This window comes from Alligator sinensis, unplaced genomic scaffold (assembly GCF_000455745.1).
Source record: "Alligator sinensis unplaced genomic scaffold, ASM45574v1 scaffold210_2, whole genome shotgun sequence".
Lineage (NCBI taxonomy): Eukaryota > Metazoa > Chordata > Crocodylia > Alligatoridae > Alligator > Alligator sinensis.
The window spans coordinates 1278243-1304546 of record NW_005841946.1 but is presented as its reverse complement, the minus strand read 5'-3'; the positions used below and the strand labels follow the sequence as shown (position 1 = coordinate 1304546).

General features: G+C 53.6%; 1 long non-coding RNA gene across 1 annotated transcript in view; it reads left to right on the top strand.

The window, feature by feature from the left end:
- The first annotated feature begins 2176 nt into the window (after window positions 1–2176).
- LOC102368347 overlaps window positions 2177–26304 on the top strand; it is a 47662-nt gene continuing 23534 nt past the window's right edge. Inside the window, exons 1-2 of the long non-coding RNA XR_323394.2 lie at window positions 2177–2482; window positions 3811–3971. This is a non-coding gene — a long non-coding RNA (uncharacterized LOC102368347). The remainder of the gene's footprint in view (window positions 2483–3810; window positions 3972–26304) is intronic.

The following is a 26304-nucleotide window of genomic DNA, read 5'->3' as shown; positions in this document are numbered from 1 at the left end:
TGTAAGGCAGGCTTGGATGCCATCCATCAGAGCAGTCGTCCACCTAGCCCAGCATCCTGTCTCCAACAGTAGCAGAAGGGGACGCTATAGAGGGAGAGCATGAAACCGGGTATCTCTAGAGCGATCTCTACCCTTGCTGCCATCCACCGTTATTGGTTTAGACATGCATATCTGGACATGCAGCTGTGAAGCCCTGTGGAGGCTTCCCCGTGGTTGCCCTCACGCCTGTTGGAGCATGCGGGCGGGCAGCGTGTGCTTGAGAACATCCCTCCCCAGAAGTGCTGGGAACGGGGTGTGGAAATGCACCATGTGGGATGCACTGGACCAGGGACCCCAGTGAAACCCAGCCCGATGCTTACGTCCCTCCGTCTCAGGAGAAGCACCACTCCTCTAGACGGCTTTAGCAAACACGACAGGACGTGTGAAGAGCAGCACTTTTCCTGCCACTGGATCAGCAGACCCAAGCCTCCAAGTGGGAGGAGGCGGCAGCTCTTATTTTCAGGCTGAACATAGCGAACAAGGCTGGCATTGATGTCCTGACCACGTGGAGCGAACCTGTGACAGGCTGTGGCGTAAAGAAAGGCACGAGAGGATCTTGTGACGGCAATGAAAACCCTGGTCTTTTCAGCACCCTCCTGCTGATTTCCATGGGGCGCCCTGTCCTGCGCGCACAGGCTGTGCTGAGAAAGGCCTTGCTCTTACCTTTCCCCAGCTCCTGCTTTCTTCCCTGCCGCCCCTTCCACTCGGGGGCTCTCTCGAGGCCACTTCCAAAGTCTGCAGAAGCCTGTGGAAAGACCCCCTGTGAGCTTCAATGGGCTTTGACTCCCTTTCTAACGGCCCATCCCACCCAGACCTAAGTCCCTGGCAGCAGGGTGCGGACCAGGGCAGACCAGTGACAAGCCAGCGAGCGGGAAGAAGAGTTAGGTGCTTTCATGCTAGACATCAAAGTGTCACAACAGGAGGCCGGGGCCAGCATACGATTCTGCACCTGGTCTGCCTTGGGCACAGCTCTGCACAGGCAGCTGCTACATTTGGGTACAGAATTGGGCGGTGGGTCCGTGTTGCATGCACAAGTGCCCCACTTATGGAAACCTGCCCCTTCCAGTTATCCTCTGATGGGCATGGCAAGGGAGACCCTTCCTAGAAGCTGTTCTGAATCCACATGTAATGTCGAGATTTTGGGGCACCTCTGGTCTGAAAACTGCGGCGCGAGAGGTGCTCTTTTTCTCTTGGCTCACATTTTGCTTTGGTTTTGAAGTTGGAGGTCCTTTTGGCCAGGCCTCCCCGTGCAGAAGGTGGCTCCACGAGCACTGCCACAAGCTGTCCCCACGCTCACAAACCCAGAGCTCCCAGATGTACACGTCAGAGCCTCATACACACTTTGGACTCAATATTAGTGCTCGTAGTAAAACCCTTGTCTCTGAAAACAGATGGTTTATATCACTGCTAGCAGCCAGGCTCCTTGAGATTGCTCTGCTAAGTTTTCATGATACGTTGTGGTTTTAAATGGTGGATGTTAACAGAGAAACAGCGAGCGGCCTTTCTTTCTTTCCAGCAGAGTTAAGTCTTTGAATCAGAGCAAGTCCAGGACACAGTTATCACCTTGTCCCTTCTTCAAACTTCCCGATGCGATGCATGCCATTTGATGGCATCCCTAAACTTGCAGGAAGGGACAGACAGTTCAGGAAAGCACTGACCATGCTAGCATATCCTATTGCTGTAGCGCATGGTCAGAGGTTTGCTCTTCCTTGCTGAAGCGGTTCCCATATTCCTCGAGCACGCTCCCCCTATAAAATCTGTGCGATGAATAAACTTAAAGGAGCTACACATGGTTAACAAAGCTAAAAAAAACCCGCAGAAACTCTGGGCACCGCTCTGCTTGCATAGTTGGGCACAAGATACATGGATCAGGTAGAAGGGAAATGCTAGATCTGAAAAAAGGACAAATTGCTTAATCTCCTACTGTTTTGTTAACTTTCATTTCTCAGATTGCTTGCCAGGAACTAACTTCCTTAAAGTACAACTGCTTTGCAGCTCATAGGGCTTAAACAAAATACAAGGGACTGAAGAGTCCCAGCGTACGAGAGCGAGCGAGAGCCGTCAGAACGAAAGGGCTGCCTGGTTTACAGCTGGAATCAAGCTGTCCTGCTTCTCGCCCCCCGTCCTAAGAGCAGGACCTACCTCGTAAGAGAGAAAAAGAGCTCGGACCCTTTGGGGATGTATTCCTTGCAATCCTTTTAGATTACACTTGATAATTTCCTTTTCCAGCCCTCAAATGCTTTTCCTGCCTGCAATTCCAGGTTGTAAAAGTGATATCTGTTGTGATCAAGGTTGGATGAGCTTCAGCTGCGTCTCTGCAAAAGCAGGTAATGCTCTTCACTGACTGTCGCTCACAGATGCTGGAGCTGGCAGTATCAGTAGTGCCCGGGAAGCCAAAGGAAACGGGTAAGGCTGGCAGAGGGCTCCAGCTTTAAAAAGCAAGGTAATTATACTTGACGACTCCAGAAGGCACTTGGCTCTTTGTACACATGACCAGACTTCTTTCATACTTTAATCTTTCTCTCTCTTGCACAAAGAGTACAAAAACATGTTGACTATTTTGCAATAGATTAATAGCTGCCTCATTGGAAGCAGAGAGCCATCCTGTTTGGCATCCTTCGCTGCGAGAGCACAATCCGGCAACCAGATTTCTTGCACGCTTATGAAGCGGTGAGCAGGACCAGGGCCACGGGCCTGAGCTGTCCTAGCTCTAATGTAGGGGCTGGATTCTGATTTTTTCAGCTGGGGTAAATCAAAGAGAGCTCCATGAAAGTCCAATAATTTCTTTCAGATTCGCTCTGGCCTCTCTGAGATCAGACCGTGACTCATAGGAAACGAAGCCTGCTCTCTGTGAAGCTGGTGCAGACTGTCCGAGCTAGCTCAGTTGACTGGGTACCGGTAGCAGTGTAGGGACAGTGACTTGTGGCCTGCAAAGCTGACCTGAGAAGCTGTATTGTGGACACACTGCAAACAGTGGCAGAACTTGAGGGTTTAACTAGCTTAGGTATAGTGATACGAGTTGCAGTCACAGTAGTGGTGGCTGTGGTTTCGGCATAGCTAAGGGGCTGATTTAAAAGGGTGAAGAAGGGGAAGGCAGACTGACGGTGCCATACCTCTGTTGCTCTGTGCTATGAGCCAGCTCTACCCTATAGCATGTGGAAGCGAAAGGGGGGCTGTGCATCCCTGAATGAAACAGCCCCAGAGTGGTTTAGCTCGGGTAACAGAGCAGCTGGTGCCTGCTCGCTGCCCCCCACTTGTAGCTGGGTAGACCCTCTTGGTCCATGCCCGTTGCTGAGGTTTGTGGCTCCACTCCTGTGAGCCCATGTGTTCAGATACAGGGCTCAGGAGCCAGCAACTGTGCCGGGATCGCTGGGGGACTCGGAGCCAGCTAGAAGTGCTGGCCCTTATTCAGATCCCTGAATGGGAGCTGAGCTCTTTGGAAACCCTGACACCGGCTGCAGACCGGTTGCAAATCCAAGCCTGAACTAAAATCCTATCTTGGGTTTCTAGCAACATATTTAACCAATTATATGCTCTGCCACCCCTTGGAGAAACGTACCTACTTCTGTCCCCTTTTGAAAGCGCTAGTTGGGCTTCTATTATTATTATTATTTTGTTTAGGAACATTGCCATTAATTAGCACCGAATGTGATTATATGCACATGTGCCTATGTGGATAGTTCGGTATAACAAAGCAGACAGCATCATAGATCGGGGGTTGCGTCTCTAGCCGATACTCTCATTGCACACCTGAATCAACTGATTGTTTAGGCCCTCATCCTTCCCACAAGAAGCAGCACCAAAACCACCAGGAGCTAGACGCTAACCACTGATGAATTCAAAGCTGGGAGACCGAGCAAGAGACCGTGGGCAGCTGATTACATGAATATTCTCCGTACTAAAAAGGAAGGGAAATGAAAGCAGCAAACAAGGTAAAAATTTGGAGTGGGGAATTGTGTCTAAGCACTGCTTCCCAGAAGGCAGCTGCAGCAGCAGCCTCCTGGTGTTTGTGCAAGGGCGAAGGGTATGCATTTATTAAACCTCTTCTGAATTTTGTTTTGTGAACGTAAGGCAAATAACTGCACAAAGGTTTAATAAAAACAGGCTATGTTAGAAATCAGCGGACACAAAACTTCCCAACCTGCCCTGCTGATGGGAACTGTCCTAGCATGTTACTGCAAATAAAGGGCCTGGCTCAAGCACTTGACTTTAAACCAACAAAAATCAATGAAAATTCAGCTGCGAGTTGAATGCCCATATTCAACCCCCTTTGCGTCTACCTAGTAGGCAGGGCTCTTGGTGCAGTCAGCAATACCATATGTGCCGAACTATCCGTGTGCTCACAGCAGGGTGAGCTGAGGACAGACTGGCAGCCAGAAACACAAATTTCCTGTCCTTTTAAAGTTAGCTTGTTATGTTAAAAAAAAAAATTAATTTCCTTTGTGTTTTTTGGTAGTAGAATATAAATCAGAGGACATGGCCTTTTAAAAAGGCTCATAGATTAGGGCCCGATCCTGTTTCTCTTTGTCATTTGATGGGAAGCTCAGCTTTCAAAGTCTGCGGCTGGTGGATCCCACTGCCTTGATTCTGCTTCTAATCAAGCCAGGGGGAAATTGCTAATTGTCCCCAAATTGTCATCTTCCTCTGAGCTGCAGGAAGGTTTCTGGTGACAAGTCATGTTAGATACTCATGAAAGATTTTTTTTTTGCAGGGGGTTGTGTTATGTGGTTTGCTTCTGGTTTGCTTTCGGCGTGGTGCTCATTACAGAGGCTTGGGCGGGCCCGTTCTTGCTTTAATGGGCCAGGGCTGTGCATTATTTTAATGATTACTGGAGCTCAGTCAGCGATCTCGGAGAGCTGGCATGTTCTTAAGGCAGCTATCTATGTCTGTCGTGCTGGGGGGGGCGTTATCAGGAGGCCTGGGCTCTATCCCTGCCTCTGCCACTGATGTACTGCATCACCTTAGGCACCTCCCTTTATCTCTCCAAGACCTCAGTGTTTTCCCCCTCTACAGTGAGGATAATGCTATTTGCCCTCTCTTGCTATCAGATTTTGGGACATACACAGCACTTTGCTATCCTAATAGCTAAGTATCATGGTTTGACTTGGAGAGGAGACTTGATTTGAGCTTCCGCTGCTCACTGAGGTTAGGCCCCAACCCAGCCTGAGATACTGAGATTGTCAGCTCGGATTCATAGTGACTTAAAATATCACCAGCTTGCTGCCACTCATTACCCATGTAGGGTGAGAGGTGGGCCCGGCCCATGTCCTAGTGGGCAGGTCTCCACAGCCTGGTATCTCGGGGGGCAGCCTCAGCCGTGAGCCCGCTGGGTGCACCAGCACGGATGCTTTGTGCTGCAGTCGTTGGACTCCTCGCAGCCAATTTTTTCCCCCCCTTGCACTGGAGCGGGAGGCAGGGTGGTCCTCCTGTTGCCATCCAGTCGGCGGTGGTGGTCGGGGTTAGCAGTGCCTGGAGAACATGTGGTGCTGCAGCTGGGGGTGAGGGACCCCCTGGTCTGTCTGGCTTCGGGCGATATAGGGCTCGCTTTCTCCAGCATCTGCAGATCCCATCCTGCCACTTGCACGGGGGAGTGTTTAGACTTTAAATAAATGCTTGTGGGTCCAGAGCTTTTGGCAGATGCTGTGTCTGCCAGGGGAGCTGCAGTCCTCCTTTTACACAGGCTCGCAGGGAGCTTCAGCTTTGGAAAAATCCCCGTCGCCACAACATTTTGCTGGTGTTTCATCGCTGCTTGTGCTCGCTTCAGGCTTGCTCGGCCCATGGAGCAGCTGCCGTGCCTCCCATCCTAGCTGCGCGAGGCACAGCAACTGTTGCTTGTGAGCTTTTCGCTGCCATACGTGACCCCTCCTGTCTCGAGCTGCTGAATATGGTTTTCTATTCATCTTGCATGGCAAAGGGACAACAGAAATGCAGCTGTCTCCGTGCTGACCGCGCGCACTTCAGTTTCTGGGATGGGAAACCAGCAGCCTGGTTGTGGAGGGGCAGCTGGAGACTTTGCAGTGAGGAGGGAGAGGGGGAAAGCAATGAAACCAGCTCTGTTTTGTGACCATAGACCGTGTCGTTACACGGCATCGACGGGCACCGTTGTGCTGGCTGCTGCTCAAGCACGTGTAGGAGAGCGCCCCTGCCCCGAACGGCTCCCAGGCAAATGAAAGGGATGGTGGTAAGGGAGGGGACTTTAGCTTCACCTTGCGAGTCTGCAGCAGGCATGGGACACGGGGCTCCTAAATCCTGCCCCAGGCTGCACATGGCAGGGACGGATCCAGACGGGGTGTGGCGGCACAGCAGCACCCCCGTTTCACTCCCTGTCATGGGAGCATCAGCCGGGGACTTTTTCAAGTCCCCAAATCGGGACCAGCAGTGGAGCTCCCCTGCCCCCAAGGCAGCTGGAGGTAGCAGAGACGGAGGCAGCGGAGGGGAAGGGACGAGGGGAGGCTCACAGTGCCGCTCGCGGGATGGCATCTGGTTGTGGGGAGAGGCTGAGAGCGGGGGTGCAGCCATCCCTGCAGTGCCCGTTGCTGCGCCCACCCCTCCTTGACGAAATCCTGGATCTGCTCATGGTAGATGGTGCTGCCTCTGGGAAGCCCTGACCCCGCTCTGGTGCGAGAGTCACTTTGGCTGAGCCTCCTGCGTGCGCCCGTCTGCTTTCTTCATTGCTTACTAGGGAACGGAGCCTCCTTCCTTCTCAGTCTCCCTGCCCTTCCCCATCTGAAGCCGCAAGCCCAGGGTGGTGTCGCCCTCCCCTTCACCCACAAACCGGGGCAGCAGCAATGCAGCCTAAGGAGATCAGCTGCAGGCGCTTGCTTGCAATCTCCTGTGCTAACAAAGCAGATAAAAGGGACAGGGACTGAGCAAGAAGTGAGACCTGCTTTCTCTCCCTTGGAGTCGGTCGGCTGATTCGGTGTGCGAGGGCCTGGTGTGCCCTCTCCTGAGGCCGTGTTTACCTGGCTGCCTGCTGGCCTGTCTTTAGCCTAGTTTGGTGCTCAGTACTATTCAGTGCCCACACGTAAAAACCACCCCTCGCCAGACCCCTTGTAAGTGAAGCCTCCAGTTTTTGTGCCTGAAAAGCAGGCTGGACCAAGCCCTGCTGTGCCGGTTCCACCTTGGGTAGTGCACCCACTTACTGTCGTGCACAAGAGACAGCAGCAAATATCATAATTTCTCTCACACAACATGCACCCGGCCCCCAAAAATCAGTTCCCCAAAATCAGGGTGCCCGCATGGAGCAAGGAAGGTGTCTTCTTCACTGGAGAAGCACACCTGAAGACACTGTGCGTGCCATGCAGCTACCAAGGTGGCTGCTGCTTGCGTCTGGCTCAGCAAGCTGCAGGGATGGAGTCCCGTGATAACCCTCTCGCAGCCGTAGCTATTGTCTGAGCACTGCAACTTGGGCCTGAAGCAGCACGTGAGCCGCTGGTAGCATCCTGATGAGGCTTGTGATGTGGAAACAAGGGTTTATTTATAGGTACTTACCGCTTCACTGTAAGTAGTTCTTTATGTAAACTGCTACTGCCCTTGCAAGGGTCTGGGGCTTGGCCTTGTGTGCCTAGACTGTCTCCCGGGATGCTGCACTTAATGGACACACCGCGTTTCCAGGAGGACTTTCTCCCTGTCAAATTCAGCCGTGACACTGAAAAAATCCTTTCCTCCTACATTGTGCCTTCTGAAACAAGGCATGCGTTTTGTTTGGGGGTGCGTTGTAAATGAGGAAATGCGGCCCATCGCGGTGGGTGGGATGCTGCAGGGAAAGTCGAGGTGGATCGGTGGTGGCCTTCACGCACCTGTGAGGCTGGTGCTGTTTCCTGTTCACATGTGCTTTCCTTGCGCAGGCTTAAGCTGGGGAAGGAAAAAGCTCTGAACGTTGGACTAAACACAAGTCGGGAAGCTCACAGCTCAGGCTTGCTCTCCGGCTTATCTCCTCTGGGTACTACAGCCCTGAGGGCATAGCAGATCATGCTTAATAACTATTCTCCAACTATTTGGGTTGGTCTAATAAAAGGTATCAAATTCACCCAAGGAACCTTGTCTGCCTGTGTCCTTAGACCAACACGGCTACAACCTACACCCCTGTATCAGATCATGCTGCATTCACACACCTGGGCACCTGGAGCTCAGGCTGCGACCGGGTCTCTGACTTCCCAAATACTGCTTGGTTTCCTTCAGCCCCTGGGCACCAGCTCCAAGCAGTCCTGCTGGGCCGCCTTCTCATGCTCTCTCCTCCAGCAATTAGCAGGGCAGTCATTTTGCATGGGCTGCTTTGCATTTATTTGGCTTTCTGGACAATAAACGTTGCGGCGGAAGAGAGCTGACTGCCTAGTAACTGGTGTCACTCTTGCAGACGGCGATGGCTTGAGAATACAAATTACTCTGGCAAGATAGATGCGATCTCCTCTAAACTGGGATGTCTTAGCAAGCTCGTTTGCCAGCAACTTTCTTATGCGCGAGAGGAGGGTTTTCTTATGCATGCCATTGACCAGAAACGATTTCCCTTCTTCCAAGTGACCTGAACGTGAGACTATCTGATGCTTTTTGAACTTCGTCACTGCTGATATTAAACCTTCCTATCTCTAACAAGCATAGCACTTGCCTGTATGGTACCTACGTTGGCTATAAGACCCATCCATATGGCACCTTGAGTAACCGTGGGCAATGGAGCAGAGCAACGTGGAGTCCAGCAGTATCTAGACACAGGGAGCAAGTGATTCACAGCGAAAGCAGGCTCATGCTGCAAAGTCCAGATCCAAATTTGGTTCCAAACATCCTCCAGGGTTGGCTCAAGTTCTGGGTTTTGATGCCTCGACTGGGGCCAGCTGCTGAATTCGGGCCCGGGTCAGAGTTTCCGTGGATCTTGGCGGCGCTGGATCCAGAGGTTGGTTCTGGATCGCTCCCGGGGATCTGCCTCGGAGAGTCTGAACACACGCTGGGGAAAAACCGGGGCTTTGCCAGTAGGGGAAATGAGTCGGCACCAGGGATGGGAGCGTCAGGAAGGAAATGCGATGTCTCGCTGTCTCCCAGGCGTGGGAGCACTCGGTGTAAGAGGCGACGGCTCCTCGTTAAACCCGATGCTGCGTTTGCCGGCAGCCCTTGCTGGGTTATTGCAGCAAGGACTTGGGGGGTTATGGAGCTCTTCAACCTTTTTAAACCTGGGTGTGGCGGGGGGGAAAAAAATACCACTGAGTGTCTAGCCAAAAATACACAGTGTGCAGGCTCAGGGGTAAACCCCAGTCCAACACAACTGAGGCAAGCATCAAGCGCCTGGGGTCCTCTGGTCTTGCAAGGCAGATCTGAAGGAAGGAATAGGAGCAGGAAGCTCCATTTCCCCATTTTCTTCCTTTTTCAGAGCCAGGTTTATTCCATCACGGGGAGGAGAAGAGAAAAAAACCCAGTGGGAAGTAGCTTTGCCCTGGAAATGGAGAAAAATAGCTGGTGGGTCTTGGCCGGAGCTGAAGGCATGGTCCCAGTCCCCTGCCTCGCATTACCAAAGACTTCCTTTTGCTATCTGCTCTGCTTGAATCCAGATGGAGAAACAAAGCTCAGCCAACAAAGAGCTGCCATGGGTCTTTAAGCCGGGGGAGAAGGGGGGCAGAGGGGAAGGGAGCTGCTCTCTGGGAAGGAGGCAAAGCTTTGTGCTGTCGTCTCCCCCCCAAACCGCGCTCTTTGGGAGCCAACCGGCCACCTCGCTCCCTTGTTAGCGACATAATAAGGCAGTGTTAGGCCATCCCATGACATCAGCCTTGCAAGTGAAGTCATACGTGAACGTGGGGAAGGGACTGAAAAGGCGGCCAGACGGCCAGCCGGCTTAGCCAGACTAGGGCGACAGCAGCGAGCGAGGCTCCTGCATGCTGATGGTCCCCGAAATGGGCTTCGGCCGTGCTGTTGGCATGGAGTTGGGCGCCCGCGGGGAGGTTGGGGCAGGAGCCTCGCCTTTCACTCGAGCTCTGTGAGGGTGCTCTGTCTTTCGGGGGCTCTCCCAGGGCGTTATCATTGTGCCGGATAAAGAAAGCCCCTCTGTTTCTATCTGGCTTGTCAGCAGTCAGACCGGCCAGATGCCGGTTCACAGCGACCCAGTCCCGCTCCGTCTTTCGCCTCGGGGCTCCCTGCACCCGTCCGGAGCTGTCCCTCCCGGGGTGCTCTGAGAAGATGTGGTCTCCTCCATGGGGAAACTGAGGCACGGAGCACTTCAGTGACTTGCTAGGGCCACGCGAGAGGCTTGTGATGGAGCCCTCGCCTCCCAGCTTTGCATCTTTATTCTTTGTAGCTATTACCAGCTCCTGGAAGCCAGGTAAGGGCTCAGGACCCCGCTGTGCAAGTGGCTTTAGTAACACAGCCCCTTCCCATCCCAGTAAAGCCTCCTCACCCCTCTGTGAGGTGGGTGCTGGGGCTCGAGAGGCCAGATCTAGGCAAGTCCCTGTCCTAGCCAAGTGGCCCACAGGGCACGTGCGATTTAAAGCATGCTATGGCCCACAGCACGCAAGGGGGTGTTGTGACCTGCATCGTGTCCAGCTGCCTGGGACCCCCCAGCCTGCAGGACCAGGCGCCCGGTTACACTGGGGTGAGGCGGGGCCGGCCTTTGGCAGGAGTGGGACTTGGTCTCAAACGTCTGGCATCCTTACAGAGACCTTCCATCTCTGCCCTGTGCCCCGAAAGCCGTGCAGTCCCGTTGCCGAACGCCGGCTTCATCCGGTGTGAAACATGGCACAGTTTCTAACCGCAGCCCTTTGCAGGACTGAAGCACCCCGCCTCCCCCCACGTTGCTGCCCCAGCAGCCCTGCCACGGGTGTGAGGGGCTTCCTCGGACACTCCCCCTCTAATGCCTCCCAGGCTCGGCCTGCGGTCGGGGTCACGGGATGGGGCGTCTTGCTGCAGGCTGGAAAACCCCTGGCTGCTCGCTACAGGGCATTGGCCACTGGTAGAAATGTTGGACTGAGACTCGGGAGATCTAGAGCCTGTTTCATCCTCTGCCACGGACTCGTTAATGTGACCTTGGCACGTCTCTTAGCCCCCCGTGTCCCCGTCTCGCCCTTTGCCTCTCCCTAACCTTGCTGATCCAGGGTTTGCAGAGCTGCTGAGAGAAAGTGCCTGCAGCGGTGCTGCGGACCGCTGCGTCTTGTCTCCATGCTGGCAATTGTGGGTTGTCTGTGTTCCCTGCAGGGAAGGATGCCTGCATGCATGGGCCCGGCAGAAATACTTCAGTTCATTCACAGTACTCCCGGGTGAAGTCCTATTAAGACCACGGGGAGCTGAAACGCCTTTCTGCCTCTCTCTGGGGGCTCTGTTGCTACTTAGCTGAGCAGGTCTCAAATCCCAGCTCAGTTGCTCTCCGCTGAGCCCCCAAACCAGGAGGCAACGCCACCCTGCGATAACGGGCTGGCGTAATGGACCGCCGGGTGCGCGTGTGCCCAGCGGTGCCAAGATGACTGAGCCTTCCCGGCACAAAGCCGTCTGCTTCTTGTCAGCCCGGTGTCCTTCCCCACTGCAAACTCGCCAGCTCCGGGAAGGATCGGAATAGTCCCAGGCAAGGAAACGCTGATAGAAACTTGGCTGCGGAGGCCAGTCTGCATTGCGGGTTATCAGGGAGTGGTCGCCGGAGCTGTTTTCTTTCCGTCTCGCAAGCGCACCAGACTGTTGTGAAGGCAGCAGCGCCTGGCTGATAACGCACCGGCTATTTGTTCGTTGTGGGAACGTCCCAGGGCATGGAGATGGGGGTGCCCCCACGCAGCCAAGCCATCCCCACCCATGCCTTAGGGGCAGGACCCACTTCCTCGAGGGGCCTCGGTGCTGCTTTCAGCCTTGGATCTGCTCGGGTGCGATGTTTCTAGTGTGCACGGAGCAGGAGCGAGAGGGCAGTCGGGCACGGTGCAGACAATGTCCCCGGGTTGTCCTCTGCTTGCCCTGCCCACCATCCCTCCAAGCCACGCTCCTGCGTGAACCCAGTGCCACCCGAACAGGACCAGATAGATACTCACTCGCAGCCCGTTCAGTTTAGATGATCCAGGGAAGGAACAAGCAGGTTGATGTTGGAACAGCCGCGTCTCGGAGCTAGCTTCCTCCGTTTCTGAACCGTGCACTTACAGATTCGTAGAAGTTTAGGCTGGAAGGGACCTCGCGAGCTCATCGGGCCCAGCCCCCCTGCTCTGGGCAGGAAAGAAAAGACTGCTGGGGTCAAATAACCCCAGCAAGGTGTGCGCCCAGTCTCCTTGGGAAGATTGAACTTGATGGAGTCCAGTGCTGTCGAGAAGAGCAGCGAGTGCCTTCGTTGTAGGGTTGAATTGAATCTTTTTCGGCGTTCTGGATGCACAGAAAAACATGGGAGCTAGGGCATGGAGCTAACTCTAAGCTGAAGTGTCTGGTTTCCTTCTCCAAGCTGCTGGAAAACGCGATGTAATCCCCCTCCACGCGGACGAGCCAACACCACGCCATCCTCTTCAGCTTTAGTAACCTAAGGACCTGCTGATTACTGAGACCTGGGCCAGACCCCACAAATGAACTTAAAATTGTGAGCTGGTAACAACGAATGGCCTTTTGGGTTCATTTTCTTCGTTTTTCTGGGGCTTTCATGGTGTGGTCTAGTCGCACGTCCTGCCTTGCTTTAAAGAAAAAAACTGGGAGCTGAGATCCCCATCAAGTCGCTTGCTCTCAGGAGCTGAGGCTTGGAGTTGCCCATCAAAGATTGAAAGGCCCCTGATTAAAACCCTGAGAATTGTGACTTTGTAAAGGTCAGGAATCTGTTAACAGCTGAGGTTTTTTTTTATGGTAACGGGGCTGGAGAGGAGATGGCTGGTCTCATCATTCATTTGAGGAATGTGCTGTCAACAGATAGCCTTGCCTTCCCACCTCCATAACCCTGGGCATGCCTCTTAGCCCACCCTGCCACTGTTTCCCTACCCGCTGAATGAGGTGGGACCTGGAAGCTACCCAGCTCATCGCAGCACCCCCCCAGGACAAGGAAGAAGGCTCATTGGAAGAGGATGATGGGGCTGGTCTGTTTGCTGTGTCGCCACAACTGCCCAAAATCGGTTCCTGCTGTTGTGAGGCTACAAGCAGGGGGTTGTTCTCATGCGGTGATGCTACATATCCCCAAACAGGCTCCTGCACCAGACCAACACCATCTTCAGCTACACCCGGTCTCCTGCACACGTAACGTACTTAAAGGTTTTTAAGACCCGGGTGAACAAAGGCTTGGAGAGCTGGGGATGGTCCCCCTTTGAGCAGGGGCTTGGACTAGATGTGACCTCCAGAGGTTCCTTCCAACTCTTATTTTTTTTTCTATGATCTTATGATTGCTGATGAAAAGCGGAGAAAATCTGAGCCCTTGGGAGACTGTGTGGGCGCAGATATAGTGGGTTAAGCGTAGGACTGAAAACCGAGAAGCCGATGGGCCAAAGCTGTGGCCAAGGGTTGGCTGCAGGGAGTGCGGACACGGGAAGAGCCAGGAGCCTCGGGTCTAATCTGTGCTCCACGTGGTTTTCATCTGTTGCCAATTTACTACTACTGTCACAAGAGTGATCTCTGCTTGTCATTGATTGGTAAGCGCCAGGAGATCAAACCATGCTACCCATGCATGGGCAGGGAGTTTTCCAGCACCACTGGCACTTATGCCCGGGCACTACAATTACGCTTCCCCTGTGCATCGCTTGAGGCCAGCTCTGAACATGATGCCAGAGGAACAACAAGGATTACAGCTGTGGTTTTTTTCCTGTGCTGGGGTGCGACGCCGGAGTCCTGGCAGGGGGATAAGCCACTTATGACACAGCGGCCAACAAGACTGGCCACCCCTGCCCTGGAGGATGCTGGGTCTGGTTTATCGGACAGGAGTGTCATAGGTTTGCTTTGCTAATGGTTGTAAAGTGCGTTGAGATTCCCAAAATGCAAGGACTAGTCTTGTTTAATCAAGTCCTTGCCCTTCAGATAAGCAAGCTGCTGGTGACTGCTGGTGCAGTCTTCCTTAGCAAGGGAAAAAAACCCATTGTGTCAGGAATGAAGGAAAGCCAGGATCTGGCTGAGAATTTTCCACATGGAAAGCAACCTCGTGCTTTTTCTAAGGCCTCGGTCTTCAATCATTCAGGGTGGCAGACTTCCACCCTCCTATGTGGGCCCAGGGATGAACCAGGAAATCGTGGAGAGAAAGAGTTGACTTCAGAAATATTTAAGATGCAAACGGTCTGGGAAAGTGGGCAGGGAGGGAAGGGGATCCGGATGCAAGCCTTATCTTCCCAGCTGTGGCTGTGCGGGAGTTGTTTCTCCCCTCGTTTCCTGGAGACGTTGGGCTTTCAGCGGAAAAAAGTATTAACGCCACGTTTCGTTAGGAGTCGGTCGCGGGGCAGTCGGATTGCAGCAGGCTGGTGCGTTAACAGTTTGCATTGGCATTTGCTAGATACCGCAGTGACTATAGCTGTTAGGCTGGCGCCGTGCCCGCAGCTAGCTCCTTATATACCATCCTGAGGAAGTTGCCACAGGAAAACTTGGCCCATTGAAAGGTTTTGAAAATAAAGCCGTTTTTATTTTCTAATCACGCTGAAAGGTTACAAAATATAATTGGATTTGCTGTTCTTGCATACTCCTGTTTCTGATATTGAGTTTATAAAAGGAGCCTTTATCCGTGCAGGGAGTTCAAAGTCAGCTAAAGGGGAAATGATTAGCAATTAAATGTAGGAGCCTCGCAGGTTTACAAGTGCTGGCTGTCAAAGTGCAAATATGGGACTAATCAGTCTTCCTGCAAGAGCGCTAAAAATGGGTCTTTTTGGTGAGAAATTGCTTTAATGGCTTTTCATTGCAGCACGCTGCGGTCAGCCTTTAGCTTGGGCCCACCTGGAGAGGGGCTGGCGTGTCGCAGAACGACTCTAGACCTCTTCTGTAGAAGCATTTAGATACCAGCAGGGTCCAAGATCACAGGTTTTGTTCTGGATCCAGCCCAATTGTTGGCCAGATCCTAAGCTAGTCTTGGCTTTGGTTGGAGGCGGGTTGAGGCTGGCTGATCAATGTATTCGGGCTCCAGTGCCGTTTCACCTGCCCTTATTCTCCATCTCCATAAATGCGTATGTCAAACCTCTGTGGACCAGAGTGTATAGTCTCCTGCCCTGTCACCCCTGCTGGATGAGGGCCAACGTCCTTGTGGTCCTCCTTGTGCTTCCACTCCTGCGTGAAACGAGCCTGATGAGCTTGCATGTTCCTTCTCCCATCAGGAGGCATCGTATTTCCCAGTCAACTTGTCAGACAAAGATGCATGCCTGGTCCTGCATCCATTCTCCGGCCTGGAGCAGGATCAGAGGGTGTGCTCATCAAAACGCCCGTGCCATAGGCTGTCTTCCCTAAACATAACGCCACCATCTACGCTCCTACTGCCGAGGCCTATATCGATTGAGGTGCTCTCCATCCCCACTGAATGCCATCGATTTAGCTTTCTCTGAAAACCCGGGCAAAACCGCGAACGGGGCTCGGCAGCGCTGGCTCGCGCCGTCCGCGCCGTGCTGACTTTGGAGCGCCCGTCGCGTACCAGCTGATGCTTGATTTACAAGGCGCTAATGTGGGGACGAGGGGTCGGCTGGCGTCTTTCAAACGAGGCTTTTTCTGGGATGGGGATCGCTTTACCTGTCGTCGTTACGTCATGTGAAACCCGAGCGTGTGAACGAGAAGCCAGGGCTGGCGTCGAGGAATTAAAAAAGAATGGCATTCGTTCTTGAAAGACGAATGAGATTCGGCAGCTGCCCCTGTCTGGTGCAGAGTGAGCTCGGCTAGAAAACTCCCCCGAGGTCCTTGTCTTCTTTCTCCACCAGGGGAAAATGCCCCGGGGGTCTTCCCAGCACAGGGAAGACCCTCCAGCAGTGCCGAGAGGGAGCCCAGAAGCGCACAAGGGTCCCCGCAGCTGGGCGGCACCGCGCACAGTGACCACGCGCGCAGGGTGTGGACCGAGCGACTCGCACGGACGGCAGGGACCGTGAGCCGGCCACGACTTGGGCTCTGTGGGGATTTGGGCAGGTGCATCTGATCGACATCCCAGAGACCCAAAGGCTGGGAGCTTCCCCGTCCCAAGCCGCAGCACACGGAGAGCGATGCATTTTTCTGCAGCCTCCTGTTTTTCATAGCCGGGAGAGCGAGCCGCAACAGAAAATGAAGCCACCCAAGTCAAACAAATAGAAAAGGGCTGTGGTTACGGCCGGGCCGGGGAGAGGAAAGGAGTGGGCCCAGAGGGTTATTTTGCAAGGGGAATGGTTCCAGCCTCTCGTTCGGTGCCCACAGTGAATGGGCACGGCTCTGGAGGGACTCAAGGTTGTTCCTCGGCCTCTAACTCTGATGGATGAGCGCCGGCAGGTAAATGCCTGTCCTTGGTGTCTGCATTTAATTGCGCCTACAGTTCCCAAGGTTACTGGGCTGTTTTTCCTCAAATATAAACCTCGTCTAGGCTGTTGCTGTCAAGTGATATTGCCAAGGCATCAGCATAATGATCCTCTCTCAGCTACGCGCATTTAACCCATAGCTGTGTCCTATAACGAGCGGCCTCATTAGCGCACGGGCACGGGGCTTGGATTGGATGTAGCCGGTCATTTCCAATAGCACCTTGCGGCATTGCTCGAGCCTCGGGGATGCTGTCGGGCCTTTCCAGGTGGTTAGCACCGACCCTCCTCCGTCTGCCGGGCCATTGCCGAATTGTCGCTCGCCTTGTGCTGAAAATAATCTGACGTCCCATCGATGCCAGCAGGAGCCATCTGCAGCGGCTGGCTCGAGCCAGGCAGCTATTGAATCACAAGGCCTTTGTTCCTGCCCACCGCACACCTGGCCAGAGCAACCCGAGGCTCCTGCAGAAGCAGGGCTGGCAAGAAAGAAACCTTTCATCGAGCTTTTCATGAAACGCGCAGGAGATTAGTGGAAAACAAAGTCATAATTCTCTGCTCTGCTTGGCAAAATAATTCCCTTGGTGCGGGGAGGGGAGCAGTGTATCTGTGCTAGGGTATTTGGAGGTCACCCAAGGTCATTCTCATTGACTGCAGTCTTGGAAAAACCCCCCAGCTCTGAGCTGTTCTTTCCCCTTTCGGAGGCTTAATGTCTCGATCATCATTAGGGCTGCAGGCCTGGGCCTCTTTGGAGCACGTTGAAGAGTGCATCATTGCGTGGCTTGTGCTCTTGTCCCTAGAGGTGCCCAGTCCTGGGCGCTTGCTAAATAGGATTGACGTGTACCCACCTGGCCCCGTGCGCCCGGGGTCGGGTTGTCTCTCGCCCAGGAGGTCACCACGCCATCTCCATCTGTGCAAAGGGCGACGTGAGCATTTTGTGCTGACTTAGCGACCGCCCCAAGCCGGGAGGCAGAGTGGGTTTACCGAGTGCCCTGGCATGGCGACCTTAATTCCTTGTTTTGCGGCTGGTTCGATGCAGGATGGATGTCACGAAGAGAATCGACCAGCTCAGGCCCACGTAGGAAAGGCTTTTAACGGAGGTTTCCAGCACACGTCCTATGTGCTGGCCTAGTCTGTGAATTTTAAGCACTGTCTGGTGCTTGAGTTCCTCCTCTCTTTCCTGCATGCCGTGAGCTGGTCCAGTCCCCGGTAGTGTTGCGGTGACGTGGTTGCTGTGATGGTCCAGGAGAGGTGCGAGGCAAGAATCCTTGTGGGTGATGCTTTTTACGGTACCAGCTGCACGGTTGGGATAGACACGGGCAAGCTTTTGGCTTCCCTGATGAATTCCCTGCACCACCGGATTCGGGCCCCGAGCCTGCTTCAAGGGCTTTCCTTGAGAACAGGATTTGGCCCTTGGCTTGAAGGTGTAGGAAGCACTGTCTGTCAATGTAAATGCTGCTGATTATAGACCTTGAACTTCCAGGTCTGCAGTGGACCAGGGGTGGGATCATAATTGGGCCAAAACCTGGGCCTGATATCGCAACCTTTATACCAGCCCCAAAGGCGTTTTGCATATTTAGTCTTATGCAAATATTGAAAATACCTGCTTAGGCAAAATACATGCAGCAATTTAAATATGTCTACATTTAGATGTATGCAAATATGTATGCATCTCTCTGCAAGCTGTAGTGTAGGTACTGACCTTGAAAGTGAATGTGGGATGTAGCATGCGTATTCGCGGTGCAGTAGCAGTTTGAAAATAAACCCACGTGTGGCCGTTCGTGTTGTGGGATACGCATCCCTCGCTCCTGTTTTTAGCTGGATGATTTTGGCCACACTTCTGAATTTCCCCGTGAATGGACAAGACATCTAGTCTAGCAGTACAAGAGCCTGTGTAGTCTTCCATCCACCAGAGAGGTGGACAACATCACCCCGCAAGCACCCCCTCCAGCAACTCCTCACCCCTGCCTATCCCTCCAGCTACCCGTCTCTCCGCTGGGTGGTGACACCAGTGTCGCCAGCATCGCTCGCTCAAATAAAAGTGCTGGATCAGGGCTTCCCTTCCCATCTTGATCTGCTTGGCACCATCTTTCTTCCTCTGCGTCTGAGACAGCGCTGGGAGGGAAGCCCCGGGTGGATTCTCCATAGATCTGGATCTAACCGGTTACATTTTGGGGCACAATCGCATTGCCTTTGCTTTTCAGCTGACAAGGAAGAGACGGCGATGCATGGCAAGCTTTGGAGCAATACAGGCTGGCTGTGGGCCAAGAGCAGGAGAAGATGTGATTAGTGACCTTGCTGGGGAGGAAACTGCTGGGTTATCAGCTCTTACAATGCTTGGTGGTTTTTTCTTAAAGCCTCAGGTCCTGGAGTCGGGGATGCGGTGAAACATCTCGGCTTTCAGTTAAAGTTACTCTCCCTCCCCCTGCAAGGCTGAAAACAGGCAGAGGGAAAGGACCTTTCACATTTTACATCTTCCATCTCCTCATATTTAAGCCCGTGGGCAGGGGGTTGGACTAGATGAGCTCTGGAGGTCCCGTCCCACCCAACTTCTCTATGACTGTGTGCCGGGTTCTTGCTTTTCGTGTGTGGGGTTGGCAGAGCTGGAATGCATCCACCGCTTTGCAGCGCAGCGGGAGGCTCGAGATATCCCGCAGGCCTGGTTTAATCCCAGGGCACGTGGGTAATAATTCCCATGGCTGAGATTCCCTGGGGAGCTGAATAGTGCATCCTCAGTCATCTGCGGTCGTTCCAAGGACGGTCTGTTCCTCCTTGGTGTTCGACGGGCCAAAGCGCAGGCAGAGCGAATCCAGCTGCAGCGCTCGGGTGTTGGAAGCAGCGGAGGCGTAAGGAGAACTTGGGGTACAGGTGCACAGCGCCCTGGGGTGGGAGCTTACGCCGTGGTAAATGCAGCAAGGCTGCCTGCCGTGGGATGAAATGGGGTAAGTCTTGTTGGCGTGCCCATCTGCGGGGATGAACTTCTTCTTGTCTCTGTTCTCCCTTAGGCCCCCTCTTTTGCTCAAGGCAGGTGCTTCCCCCAGGGTGGCATGGAGATGCACAGATAACGCGACTGTGCTGCACGCACAGGAAACCCCTGAGGGTGTTGCCCACGTGGGAAAGCAGCAGTATCGTTATCTCCATAAATGGACAAGGAAGCTGAAATAGCTGCAGAGGTGGATGATTTCCCTTCCCTCTGGGGCGAATGCAACCTGGCTCCCTGGTCTGTGCCAGCTGACATCCTCATAGGTCAGGCCAGACTAAAACTGCTTTCCAGTCTGCCCCGGCTGCTTGTAGGGGGGGAAAAACCAGTGGCCTTCAATGGGTTTTGCCTCTTGAGCAGCTGCTTTCCACAGGTGAATGGCCCGGTGGCACTGCGCCAGTCGCAGGCCCTGTGGCATCTGCCCGCATGGCTGGGGGCAAGTCCAGGACATCTGTGCAGCCCGCTGATCGTGGGCAGCCAGGGGTCCTTTAGAGCAGCCCCAAATCTGCTCTAGCTACCCAAGGAATCTGTACTGAGCCAGGCTCCCCCCGGCCTTTGATCAGGCTTGTGCTGAGCACCGCCTTGGCTGGAGAGTAGTGTCTGGCTCTTCCTATTCAGGTCTTTGTGTCACTGCATGCAGAGAAGGGAGCTTTGCTGGCGGCAGTGTGCCAGCGTGTCCTCCTCTTCCTAGATCAGAGGGGAGAATAAATTTGCCGGTCTCCTCTCCAGCCCTGCCCGGCTCACAGGTCTCCAGTAGCATTTCACTATCGTTCCTGTTTGCTCAGGAGCTGCGCAGCCGCCGTCACTGGCAACCAGGCTGGATGGGCCGTCGCCGAGCTCTGCGCCTGTGTGCGCCTTGGGAGGGTGGATTGCATCTCGCAGCATCTGTCTGCGTTGTGCCCAGTGCAAGACGATCGTTTCGGCTCATAAGCGTTTCCAGGTGATGGTCGGAAGTCCTGGCAGACTGTCCAGGGGGGCAAACTCTGGGGGCTTCTGCCTTGTTGATTTGGTGTGAAAAAATAATATCAAATCGTGGCAAGCTGCAGCCTTCCGGGGAGGTGTTGGCTGGAGGATCTTTCGTCATCAAACCTGTAAAATTTAGCTGAATTCGGCCCCCCATTTTCCATGTTTTATGGTAATGAAGACTTGTTTTGCACTGTTCTGCTGGGTGGGGAAAGCCCTGCAGCTGGGAAGAGGGAACAATACGATTTCTACAAGGTTTTAAACAATGTGCTAATTATCTCGCTCCACTTTTTGGTGCTGCTGTTTTAGAGCTGACTCTATAGGGGGGTTTCTCCCCAAAGTTTTTGTCTCCATGAAACTCTCCGGGGGTATCTTTCCGATGGGACCCCCTCCCATTTGTATAGGGATCCTACTGGTTTTGTTCGAGGAGGCTCTCGTTGTTAGTGCGATTGGAGCTGTAGGCAGATGACGCCCAGATCCTATCTGTGCAGCTCAGACAGAGGGACCTTTTGGCGTAGCTCACATGCCATATCCCTGGCACGTGTGACCCTGTCAGAAAAGCGATTTGAACACTCAACATGGCAGCCCGCTCGTGATGCAGCTCTGCCATGGCCATTTCCCACGTGAGCAGGTATCCGTTGCCTATCGGGAGGTGGAGAAGGGGTTATACAGGGATTCCTTCTAATTATAACAACAGGGCGGGCGGGCAGGCGGCTTAGCCGGGGTCTTGTTACGCCTGACAATGGAGCTATTTCCCATGGCCTTTGTATCGGACAGACAAATCCCTTGGGAGCTGCAGGCCTGGACTTGCACCAAGATAATGAATGGCAGCACCCGGCGGGCAGGGCACCGTGGCAGCAGCGTGGCACTAGCACATGCTAACCCTGGCAGAAGCCCCTAGCGGAAGCCCTGCCGAAGGCTGTCAGCCTTGGCTGAGTGTGCGAGTGCCGGCAGCAAGGCCCCCTGCCCTGTGCTGTGATGTTGGTGGGAAAGACCCTCTAGGCAAGTCCACATCTTGCTGTTCCCCAACCCTCGCTGCAACAAGAAAGATTTGGGGTACTGCACAAACTAGGATGCCGTGCCCGAAGACAGGAGGGCTGCGCCTGAAGCTTCCCCGCATAGTACAGTTTAGCGATGAAGAGCCCCTCTGTGCTCAGTGGCTTTTAATGCAATTGGTTTTATTTTCTTGGCTGCTGGAGGCAGTTGTGTTGGCTGCTGGAAATGCATCCTGGGCCTGGGGGTGAGTTCCTGCTGCAGCAACAACACGGTCGCCTCTTGGCACACCTGCCACTGGAGGATCTCGGAGCACTTTGTCGCTCCTTGGCAATGATCCTGCCATGTCAGCGTTGTTCTCTTCTTATGGGTGGGGAAACCGAGGCACAGAAAGGCTAAGCGACTGGTCTGTGATTACCAGTAGAGTCAGTGGCAGGTCCAGGGTGCCCAGGGCCTGGCTCCATCCTTTAGCGAGTGGGCCAGTGATCCACAGTTTTGCTTGTGAGCCCCACACGTACAGTAAAGGCAGAGGGCTTAACACGCGAGTAGCAGAGCTCCCAGGTTTGCTGTTGGAAGCGGGCAGGGAACAAGGTGAGGGAGATGAAAAGGCTCAGGACCAACCGCGGAGCATGCTGGGAAACTCCCGTTCTCAGCGCTGTCACATTAATTGCACTGATCCTGTTTTGTATGGGGTCTGATCCTGTTCTTCCACCAGTCTTGCATGGGGCCAGCAGTGTCCTTCCTTCTTCGTGCCAGGGTCGCTCCCCATCGTCTCAAGCCATCTGAAGTGCCCCGAGCTTCCTTGCCAACGCTGCTTTGCCTCGCGCGGCTTATACACCAGGGGTTACAGGAGTGCTAAGCACCCTGTCGTGCCCATGAGAAGCTCCTCGGAGCTGCTGCCAAGGGTTGCTCGAGGAAGGCAGGCCTTGCTTCCCAACCAGGAGGCTGCAGCCAAGCCTGGGGATGGTGCCAGTGCTCCTGCTGGGGATTAAACCCGGAGGCTGCTGGCTGGAGGGCCTTGCCCCTCCAGGCAGGGTCAGACTGATTGCCATGCTTGGGATCAGGAAGGAATTTCACCCCGGGACAGATCGTTACGGACTGTGGGGGGTTTTGCCTTCCTCTAGCAGGGGACGTGGCCCTCTTCCTGGGCTCTCTTGAATGCATATTAACCATCTTTTGTGCAAGCAGGACGCTGGCTGCCGTGGTTCCCTGTGGCAGGTCTGGGTGTGTTGTCAGGGATGGAGGGTAGTTTTACTAAGAGGTTAGGTGATAGATTTGTATGGGGTGGTTGGATAGGTATGATCCTGCCTCGGGCAGGGGTTGTGCACATGCTGACTGCAGTATTTAGAGGGTACAAAGTGGTAATAGTGGACTCCTATTCCCAACGTGTCACTGCTGGCTTTAGTAAAGTACACGCAGGCTTCATTTCCTCCATCCATGGGACTGCCGAAGCCCCGGTCCCGTTCCCAGCACCAAACACGCTTGCAGAGAGCAGCGAGCCCAGAACAAAGGGTGCTTTCTCCGGCTGGCGGACTGAGTTGTGCTGTGTAGGAGTTGCGATGTTCAAGAATCTTTTTAAGTGTATTTATTTCATTTATGGGCATCAGTCCTAGGAAAAAAGGCAGACAATGGGAAACGCGTGTCCTCCGTGCTTCCCTCTGAATGCTGTCACACTGGGGCTTGACGCAGTTGGATCCAGTGAAGGATTTTGTAGGTGGCCACCACCACAGACAACCACCCTCTGCCCCCAGCTGCCACAAGGCGTGTTCGGGGTCTCTCCAACTGTGTCCTGCTTATGGGGTGCAGCAGCACAGGGGGGCGGTGGAGTCGTGAATGCTGTCAAGTCGAAGGGTCTAGGACATTTGGACCAACGCTTTGAGCTCTTTTCCTGAGTGAATGAGGAGCCAGCTGGGATCACGAAGCCAAGGCACAAGGCACGAGCCCTGGGCTTTGATGCTGCAGTGCATCCATTTTCTCTCCCAAGCAGGATTTGCAGGTCCAGAAGAAGGCTGTGGGGACCACGGGCAGGCTCCTCCTCTGAAAAGGAAAGGCAGAGTCTTCCAGGCCAGGCAGACCTGGAGAAAGGTCTGTTTTATTATGGTGTCCATCTGCACATCCATGAGACGAAACATCTCCAGGCACCGCTATGACAGCCTGGGGTCTGACGCCTTTACACCTTGGCAAGGTCTGATCATTTGCAAGCTCCTCTAGGCATTTCCCAGCTTCCTGCATAGATGACATGGGCAGAGCTTGCCCCAGCTGCTCTCCACCTCCCTGCCGATTTCCATCCAGCTGTTGGGACTATGTAAGCAAGGGCAGCATCAGTGGTGGTAGGAGAGGAGACCTGCCGCGGGATGCCACCTACGTGCTGGTGGAACATGAGGCTGTGGGAGTTCACAGCCTCTCTGAACAGAGTCCAGGAGCAGCTACAGAGGAATAAGGAAGGAGTCTGCGTCCATCCGACTGAGGTCTGAGTGATGAGGAGCAGCTGTGCAGTACAGCTCTCGGGAATCTGTTCTGCAGGAATAAATGAATCCAGCTGAATGTCGCCCACTGTCTCACGAGGAACGCAGAGAAATGTAGAGGGGCCGCACCTGGAGAAAAAACCCATCCATTGGCATCAACAAGGATGCGTCCATGCCGTGCCTTGGTCTCGAATTGCCTGGCAAGGTGCCCATGGAGCTGGCAGAGCGGACCTACTGCTGGATCCCGGATGCCATCGTTTCTCCAACGGCCCTACTAAGAAGAGGACGGCTGGACCCCTGGCAGCATCACGTGAGGTTGCAGGCACTGTATCCAGCTTCCCGAAGGTGGGCCAGACTGCTGCGTCCTTCAGGATGCCTGGTGGTTTCCTCCCTCTGCTATCAGAGGCTGGATAATCTTTCCTAGAGCACACGGGGCCTGAAGGGTCAGCACCGCAGGTGATGGCTTCAGCCAGCCCCCTTGGAGTTTGCTTAGCATAAGGATTTCCCCAGATGGTGGAAAGGTGCTAGAGAGGATTGGGGCCTAGAGAGGTTTCCAGAGAAAGCAGGATGCAGATGGAGCAACTCTGATCTGGCTTTTTTCAGCTGCCAGAATGGCCATTTGAAGGAGTCATAAGCATCTGGATATCCATTTGGCTGGCGGCCAGACTGCTCCTCGGCTAGCTGTACAGTCTGGGGCCTATGTGAAAGCTTAGCATCTGGGAGGAACCCCTGCTTCGCTGCTGACTGGACTGATCACTCGTGGCCACTTGCCTTTATTGCATAGAGGCCACGCAACAGCTGCAAACTCTTCCAAATCTTTCCTCTGCCCCCTTTCCCCCGCGGGTTTAACCTCAGCCAGTTGTTCATCCATGAGCTCAACTCACCCAAGCCATGGGCCACTGTGGATAGTATTGTGGACATATGTGGTGAAGGAGAGGTAGAGCTCTGTGCCATCTGCATGCTATTGGCACTTGAGCCCGTGTCATCTGACCATTGCACTTGGTGGATGCATGTGGATATTGGAAAGGACCAAAAAGGCTTGATCCTTGCTGGATGTCCCAGGGGCAGCTTCCCATCACTACTCGTGCATGTGAGGGACTCAAGTGAGACAGGCATCTTATGGTCAATGCTCTCAAATGCTGCAGAGAGGCTCAGGAAGATAAGAATAGATATCAAGTGCTATCCGGTGACAGGATGAGGCCATGCATTGGTACCAATAAAATAGTTTCTGTTCCATGTCCTGGCTTGATTCCAGACTGCACTGGGTCAAGAGTATATGAGCTTCTGGTTGAGTTTGTCGTCAGCTTTTGGCTAGCTTCTCTTTAAGTTTACTCAGGAATGGGAGATTTAACTGCAAGTGGTTCTTGGCGAGAGCTGGTGTGCCCAGTGCGGGGCTACTCTGTGTCAGCTGGGTGGCTGCATGCCCGGAGGAGGAAGTGAAACTCTCTAAATGACATGTTTTGGCTCTTCCAGCCAAGGGTGGCACCAGCTGTTAACAGCTCTTGCCTGGGTCAGGAAGGGTGCAGATTGGGTTTGCAAGTCTTATGTCATGACTTGGTTGGCTTTCTCATGGCACAGCATAACAACTCCCTGTCCTTGAGGCCAAAAAAGAAGTGCTGTGGCTTTCTGGATGTAATGGGCAGTCTCCCTGCATTTATCACCCATTTATTGGAACGGTAAAGTCGTGGCAGGCAAGATAGTATGGACTGCCCCATAGAGACAGGTAGGCAGGCCAGCACAAGACATGGCCTCAAGAGATATTCCCCTGTCACATTGGACCCAGGGATCAGAAGATCTGAATTCAAATCCTACCTCTGCTACTGACTTATGGTGAGACCTTGCCCACATCACTCCTGGGTTTTCTTACTTATTTTCCTTTAGATTTCTAAACTTTAAGTTCTTCAGGGAGCGTCTCTTTTATATCTATGCAGTACCCAGCATGATGACTCTGATCTGGGTTGGGCTGCTGGCATCTTCTAAGAGAGGACTTGGCATAGTAAGGTCGCTGGACTCTTTCTCTTGGGATCAATAGGAAAGACTCTGAACGTTGCCACTTAAATGATGGAACGAGGTCCTGACGCTGCCATTAGCATGCTGCACTTTGAAACATAAATCTACTTTTTCAGGCATTGGCAAGAAATCAATGCTCATAATGAGGGTTGGAAGCGAACGGAAACTTTCTTGTAATGATTTGCATCTCAAGCCATGGCCAGGCTAAAAGAAAGAAATAATAATAGGCTTTTGAGTTTGATCCATCTTGTCAAAAAGAGAAAGTAAGAATATGTTACAAGTGGCTCAGGTGTATAGGAACAGCTTGAACATAGGTCCAGGCTCAGACAGAGGCCCGGTTCTGAAAACTTACTCACAAAGTACATCCTGTGTACAGCCCTCAGACGTACTGGGGCAAGTACCTAGCAGGCATGAACTTGGCATAGCTCCATTGTCTTGCACCCATTTCTACCAGCTGAGAATCTGGCCTGGATGTCTAGAATTGCTGTCCAGGTCCCCCACATCATTC